The sequence below is a fragment of the Lonchura striata genome, chromosome 6 (assembly GCF_050655825.1).
Source record: "Lonchura striata isolate lonStrDom1 chromosome 6, ASM5065582v1, whole genome shotgun sequence".
NCBI lineage: Eukaryota > Metazoa > Chordata > Aves > Passeriformes > Estrildidae > Lonchura > Lonchura striata.
The window spans coordinates 27879355-27886995 of NC_140708.1; positions in this window are offsets into that span (position 1 = coordinate 27879355).

Below are 7641 nucleotides of genomic sequence, written 5' to 3' on the forward strand. Positions count from 1 at the left end.
GACAAGGGCTGCTGAGGCAGAAGCAGCCAGAACTGAGATGGGTTACCCAAGAGCAGAAGGGAGGCAGCCTCAGACCAGGGAGAGCACTTTGACCTCAGGAGGGCTGTGCAGCCCAGGGACCACTCCTCAGGAAAAGGGGTCCCCATCCTTACAGTCAGCCAGCTTTGCCTGGGCAGCACAACATCTGGCCTTGTCCAGGGGATAGTCCTGTCCCACAGGGAGGTTAGGTGGGGAGGCTGCCTGACGTCTGACAGGCCACGGGCCATTTTCTGCCTGGGCTTAGACAGGGACAATGCAGGACTGCTCAACTTTGTGCTTTGATAAGCACTGGATGCCAGGGCAAGCTCTTCCTGGAGGGCTGGGGCTGCTTCTCAGTGGGGTCGTGTGCTGAAGACATCAGTAGTGGTATGGGAAATAGGGACTGCTGGCCCCCAACTCATGTCCTTTTGTCACCCTTCCTCCAGGGCTACAGCTCACACCCAGGTAGCAAAGGGGTGCTGCAACAACCCCTGACCTTGCCGTTTGTCCTGCTTTTATTTAGGGAGAGGCTGGACTTGGAGATGTGTGGGGCCAGGGCTCCACAGGAGCAAGACTTCGTGCCCAATCCCTTGGGAAATGCCAGGGAGGGTGGCATACATGTGTCATGTAGAGGCCCCTGGAGCAGAAATCCCACCAGTCCCCTGCTCTGTGAGGGAATAAGCTTGATGTCTGTCTGTCCTCTCCCACCCCACAAATCCCTGCCCAGCAGCTTTGAAGGGGGCAGAGGGCCCTCATGTGGCTAACTGTAGCCAGGTGGGCCACAGATGGATAAGGACCATTTCTTCTGGGTGTAGCTGTGGAGGTTGGAAGGTGCAGGAGGTAAAGGAGCACAAGGAACTTGTCCAGAGCAGCTGGAGGGTGACATTTCTGATGCTGCTTCTCCCTCATCCTGGTTCAAGGGGAGAAACATGAGAGACTGGGCTGGGCCACTGTGAGTCTGCCCTGGACAGAGGGGACAGAGCTGCCCCATACATGTTCCTCTCTATGCCTCTAATCCCTGCCTTGCAGCAGAGCCTGACCACCCCTTATCACAGCCCACCTCCTGCCTCTTCTAAACCACAGCATGCCCCACTTGGGGAGAAGGTCCAAGGGGTGGGACCCCTGGGGTGTCTGGGAAGAGGTGGGGGCTGAGTTGCCAGGGTCCGTGGAGGCAGGGAGAGCAAACATGGTTTTAGGCATCTCTAAAGAGGTTTTGCCTAGTTTCTGCTTCCCAGGAAGGGTCTTCAGCTATTCCCCCCCTCCCCAGCACACCCCCTCCCGCTCTCCCTGGCTGTGAGTCTGATCATCCTGAAAATTAAAAATAAAACAAAATGCAGCAAGCAGCACTTAGAGAATGAGTGGAAAGTCGTGGAGCTGGGACAGGCCCTCAGGTTTGCTGCAGAGCCCCTTGCTCTCATCCTGCCATCCCTGTACCCTGAAGGTGAGTCTAGACTGGGGTCTCAGGCAATTCCTGTCCCCCCAACAAGCATCTCCTTGCCTCTCTCATTGAAAAGGAAGAAAAGCTCTGGACAAAGAAAAAGCTCTGGGCATTGGGCAGCCCTTCCCACCCTGCTCCCTATCCTGTGGGAAGGATACCCATCCTTAGCCGTCCTGCTCATCCTGGTGCAAGGATGGGAGGGGGCTGGGGGAAAGGGGTGCAGGGAGGGTAGTTTGGCCTCCAACTCTGGCACTTTGTGTTCATGAGTAAATATTTACTAATGGCAGCATGGCTGGGTGAATGTAGGGGAGCTGCTGCTCCCCCCGTTGGAGCAGGCAGGGAAATGAATATGAATTTATCATGATTAGGTGAACTCAGCAGGGAGAGCAGGAGAGAGAGGGCTAGGCAGGGAGGGGGTGGGCGAAGATGGATCTGTGCAATAAAATTAAATAAGGACACCAAATAGAGTCACTTCTCACACACTCGCCCGCCCTCCTGCGTGCAGGGCCTCTCCTGCCTCCTGCGCTTCTCTGGCTTTGCTGATTTCTCTCTTTCCTCGAATTTATGAGGCCAATTATGAAGATGAGGTTGGAAGTTCTCAGAAGTTCACTAAATGCAAAGTGTGGTCCCTGCTGTTCCCATCAAATTAATTAACCAAGCGCTATTGATGGCCGGGGTGACGTCGGCGTGGTGCGGAGCTTGAGGGAAGGACTGCTGGGGTGTAGCTGAGGAAGCCTGGCTGGAGAAGGCCTGGAGGGCAGAGCACCCTGCAGGGCATCCTCAGGGCCAGTGGGTGCAGAGTGAGCCCTGCCCGGGCAGCCAGTGTGCAACAGGAGCAAGGAATGCAGCAGGGCATGCATCAGGTCCTGGTGTGATGGTTTGTATTGCACTCCCTGTTTCCAGCAGTTTCTTCTGTCTGGAATAAGATCCAGCTGGGTGATGGCAGAGCTGTCCTGATGGGAACACGGCATGGATACATGGCAGGATGCTGGCCATGTTCTGTAGAGGATACCATGGTAGTGTCCTGTGGTCTGCAGGAGCCTGTGTCTGCAGGAGCAAAGCCAGGAATCAGTGCTCAGTTGTCCCCCGACCTGGTGAAGGGATTGTACCATGGGAGTAGTCTGCACAGGGGCTTCATGCTTGATAGACAAATGACTTTCCCTATGGCTCAGCAGTGATGGTGCAGCAGGGACAGACCTACTGCCACCTTCCCCTGCTCCCTGAGTCCCAGCAGCCCTCCCTGCCTCAGTTTCCCTGCATGGGCTATAGGAAACAGCCTGCCTTGTAGGATCTCATGAGCAGAATGTCCTGATTCTACATAGCCCTTTGGCCATCCCTAACCTCTGTGTGAAGCCTCCCAACTCTGTGCAGGGCCCAGGGTGCCAGTGAGTGCCTTTGCCATGGGGGCAGCAGCCATGTACCTGGTCACACCGGCTCTCATGTGCCTGGCTGTGTCAGTGTCATGTCACCCCCTAACAGGGAATGTGTTTTGGGGGGCTGTGTCCAACATGATGCCTGTGCCTGCTCTGTCCCATGGTTCACTCACTGCAGGGAAGGTGCTGCAAGGGCTGCTGCAGATGGGGGTTGTGTGTCCCCAGTCTGCTCAGGTGCAGGTCAGACACTGGGCACAGGGCTCCTCCTTTGCCTACCTGGGGGAAGTTCACTCAGAGCAGTTTGTAGTTGCTCAGCTTGAATCTCAGCACTGGCTCTGCTACAGCAAATGCCTGAGGTTGTAAAAGGATTCCCCCATGCTGAGGCCCTGGCTGAAACTCAGGATGTCTCTGCAGGCCACATGGACACTCTGGGCTTCAGTTTCTCTCCTTGCATTTCCTGAGGCTGTTTTTCCTTTGGGCAGGGTCTGTTTTTCTCTGGGTGCAAGTAGCATCCCAGTTCCTGAGCATCCTTGGTAGCATTTAGTGGCTGTGAGTTGTGGCCAAGTAAAGGTCAGTCCTCACCCCCTAACCAGCCTGTTTTCACTCCAAATATGTGTGGCATAAGGCTCTGTGCTTGCACCATGCTGGCATAGGGGCCTTTCTCTGTAGTGTCGTGGACTCCTGACTTAATCCTTTTGCAGTTGCTGGCCAAGCAAATGAGCTTGTTCAAGGGGTGAAAGAAGCAGTCCGTGTCCTCAGAGCAGGAATCTCACAGAGGCAGAAGAGCGCAGAGGGCCTGATCCAAGCATCCCTGCACAAGTCTAGCTCCTGGCATGGCTCTGGCTGCATGTCTCCACCATTCCAGCTCTGCTTCTCTTCACTGGCTTCACTCCTGTGCCAGTGATCAATGGGCTCTGGTTGGGCTGGAAAACAGCACAAACACAGGCATTTACAAACCCGCTGTCTCTCCAACAGGGCCATAACTCAGGCTTCCCATCACCCTGGGGAACGGGAGGCAGCAGCTCCTGCTTTGGTGGCAGCAGCAGCACCGACATTTTTCCTCTCGTGGTAAATGTATTACCTGGGGGTAATTTACCTGCTTATGTCAAGTTTTAAAAAGAGACAGACTGGCTGCTGAGCAGCTCCTGACATTGCAGTGTGCATGGCATGAACACACACGTCTACCCAGAGAAAAGAAATCACCTGAGCTGAAAGGACCTGTTTGCAAATGCCTGCACTGTGGAGTGGCAGTCTCGGCGTGGAGTCCCTGGTGCCAAGCACTGAGGCTGTCATCTTGCCACAGTCATCCCTCCATGGGACCTCCAGGGTCTGCAGCCACCTACTGGTTCTGACGCGGCTGCCCACCCGCACCGGGGCTGCTCGGGGCTGTGTCCGCGTCTCCCGCAGCGCGCTGGGAGCAGCCTCTGCCCGCACCCTTCTCCCGGTGAGCGGATGGGGGCTTGAGGGAGATGCTGGTGCCCTGGAGGCCGCGGCTGAAGACCTTGATGGGACCTAGGGGGGCCGAGATGCTGCTCCGGCCGGCTCGCCCAGCCGCCGTCCTCGCCGGCAGCAGAGGGAGCCGGAGGACCGGGGATGGCAGCACGAGCAGGCAGAGGGAGGCTGGACCGGGCTGGGCTGGACCGGGCTGGGCTGGGCTGGGCAGCTCTGGGAGCCCCATGGCGGGAGAGAAACTCCTCTTCACCCAGATCCTCCCCTAGCAGGGCAGCGGGAGGTGCCCCAGCCTGCAGACTGTCCCCTCAGCCCCGTGGTGTCACCTCTCAGACACATCACCCCTGTGGGTGCCCAGCTCTGTGGTGGACACATCCTGAGCTGGCTCTCAATCCCCTGTCTGGGCTTTTAGGGTCTCAGCCCCGCTGTTTCATTCTGGGGAGCCATGTAGCCTCTCTCTGTGGCACAGCCCCTTGTTCCCTCCCTGTGACACAGTGCTTCTCATCACCCTGAGGACCTGTGGTGGGACAGCAAGGTCCCCAGGGAGCCTGGCTGGATGTGATGCAGGTAAGGCCTCCATCCCAGGGCCAAGGTGGTAAGATCCTACAGCATGTGGTGGGCACTTGTCACTGCTGTCCCCAAGTCTCCTTGCCCATAGGGAGCTGATTTATGTCTGGGCCAGCCTGCACTGACCTCCTGCTTGGGCTCAGGCACTATAACTAATGGCAGGTCAGTGGAGCCACAGCTAAAGTGAAGTGGCTGGTTTGGTCAGGGAGAGGGGTGCAGAACAGGTGCTGAGGATCCCAGCTCCAGTAGCACAGCCACCCAGAGCAGTGAACAGCAGGGGTGAAGCAGGTGTAGCTCCCAGTATACCCCCTCCACCCTGTCCCCTGCTCCTGAGATCTCTTTCTGACCATACTCTCCTGTTTTAACCACAGGATGTTCTGGGTCAGTGGTATCAAGCCTGGAGAAGTGGCTCCTTGTTGGGGGGAAATTGAAGCACACATGGACTGGTGGTTTCATGAACATCAACTGCAGAGCCAGGTTGGCCACCAGGTATCTGAGCCCAGCTCCTGCCCAAGACTCAGCGTGAGGAGCCAAGAGGACCTGATACAGGTACAGCAGAGGGCAGTGCCACAGTTGGTGGCCTGAAATGTCCCCTTTGGTCTGTTGCTCTCACCTTCTGCTTGATCCATGAGCCTTAGGGCGCAGAAATCTCCTGTGGGGGGTACACCCCTCCCGTTCCCTTGTGACAGGTTCACCTCCAGGTCCCAGAGCCCCAGTGTGCCTGAGCCCTGTGTCACACAGCCCCACCTCAGCATACTCCTGTGTGTTTTGGCAGTAAGCCCTGTTTGTTTCCCCAGCTGGAGTGGATGACCAGCCCAGCATCCAGCCCAGCCATGGGAGCTGAGCTTTGGGGACAGCTCTATCAGCTGCCAGCCCAGTCCCTGCCTGCACCACTGCTGAGGTGAGACCTGAACATGGCTGTAAACCTGGATATTCACATACCCACCAGGCAGCTGTTCCACATCCTAGGATGATGCCAGCCCGACCTGCCAGCCCAGGTGGTCTAAGCTGGTTGAGGGGTGCGATAAAAGACACCCCATGCCACTCCTGGCCACACACTGAGCTCCCCTCTGTCCAGCAGTAAGGGAGAACATTTTTGCCAATACCCTGCCTTTGCTCTCTGCTTGGGAAGGGGGAGAAGAGCAAAACATATCTGAGTAAGGCATTAGGACTTTCCCAGGGATAAGCTGTATCTGCCTGCCTGTGCTGGGACGGGCTCATTTTTGGTGCACAGTACAGCCAAGGACTGGGGTGTGCAGGCTGCCAACCCCCTGGCAGGGCTCTGTGAGCTTCTCCTGGCACTGCCTGGCCATCCCACAGCTGCAGTGGATCTGTCAAAGTCCTGTCAGGCTCCTGTTGCTGGTCACAAACTGAAGGGTGTGCTGGTGTCCAGACTGACACTTGTGCTTTCCAACTGGTAGCACACATTTCTGCTCCCGTTTCTCAGCCAAGGAGTATTACTGACTTTGCAAGGCTGCAGCAAGAGCTCCCATCCTTCTAAGCAGCCCCTGCCCAACAAGTTTGTCAAGTCCCCCACATGACCCTATTGTAGGTTGTTTTTGCAATGTTACAGGGGTGATTTAGCATTTTTAGGGTCCTTCTTAGGGCTAAGCTGGGTTCAGACAGCAGCAGCTTGAGGCCAATGCTTAAGCATCACCCTTGAGCACTGGCCTCTGACAGGTCAGGTGCAGCATCCAAAGCTCATCCCAGTTGGGGAAGCAAGTCCCTTGGTTGAACCTGCTGCAAAAACAGGAACTTGGTGCATTCCCAGCTGGCCCTCAGCAAAGGTGATTTGTTTAAATAATTTCCATGGTCTCTGCACTTACTTTTGCTGCTGGATCCAAGAGAGCAGGTTTAATCTAGGCTGCTAGGCAGCACCAGAGGCTGAGTTTCATCCAGAAGAAGCTGTTGGAAGACTTTGCTCAGCTCTCACTTTGAATAGGTCTAAAATTAGATCTGGGATACAAAAGTTGATGAGCAACAGCTACTTTGAGTCTGGCTTCAGATCGGCAACTTTTACAACAGAGCTGGGATGCTCCCACTGACAGTGGTTGCCATTTGGGATCAGTTTTGCTCCAGCAATATTTCAAATTTGTCAAAGCCCCTTTGAAGGCCTGGATAGATGAAAGGAGCATGGGGAGCTATAATAAGTATAAGCCTTAAAAAACTTCCTGAAATGACCAATAAATCCCCCAGGACATGGCAGGAATCATTCAGGGATCTTTTCTGAAGAAACTTAGCTCTCCATTGAATAGGAAAAATACTTTCAAAAGCACATTCAGAGCAGTGCAATGTGGTTCCCAGGCAGGGAGTAGCCTCTGTCCCAGCCTCCTTCTCCATCACCCAAGGATAGTGACATTCCCTGAGAGGTCCCTGTGCCACTTGCTCCCCATACCTTGCTGTGTCCTGTCTGGAATTATTAAGATGTATGGCATAAAGGCAAATAAATGGAGAACCTGGGCCTACAGACTGCCTGGCATGAGGTAAATACGTGCTAGATGTGGCCAGGACCTGCAGCAGGAGATGTTGCTCTGTGCTATCCTGTGGGGTGTAGAGTGTTTGTGAGGCTGCATCCCCTTGGCACCACCCTCATCAGGTCTGGTGAGGGCTGGAGGCTGCCCAGACCTTCCCTGCATGTAGAAAAGATGGGAAAACTCCATCAGTGTGGCCCCTCAGCACATCTGCAAGGTGCGGTCAGGGGTAGGCCCAGCCACACAGAAGGGCCCTGGTGGCAGTGCCGCTGCTCCTCTCTCAGGAGCTGGACTGGAGGCACTGTTGGGTGTCTCTGCAGCCCAC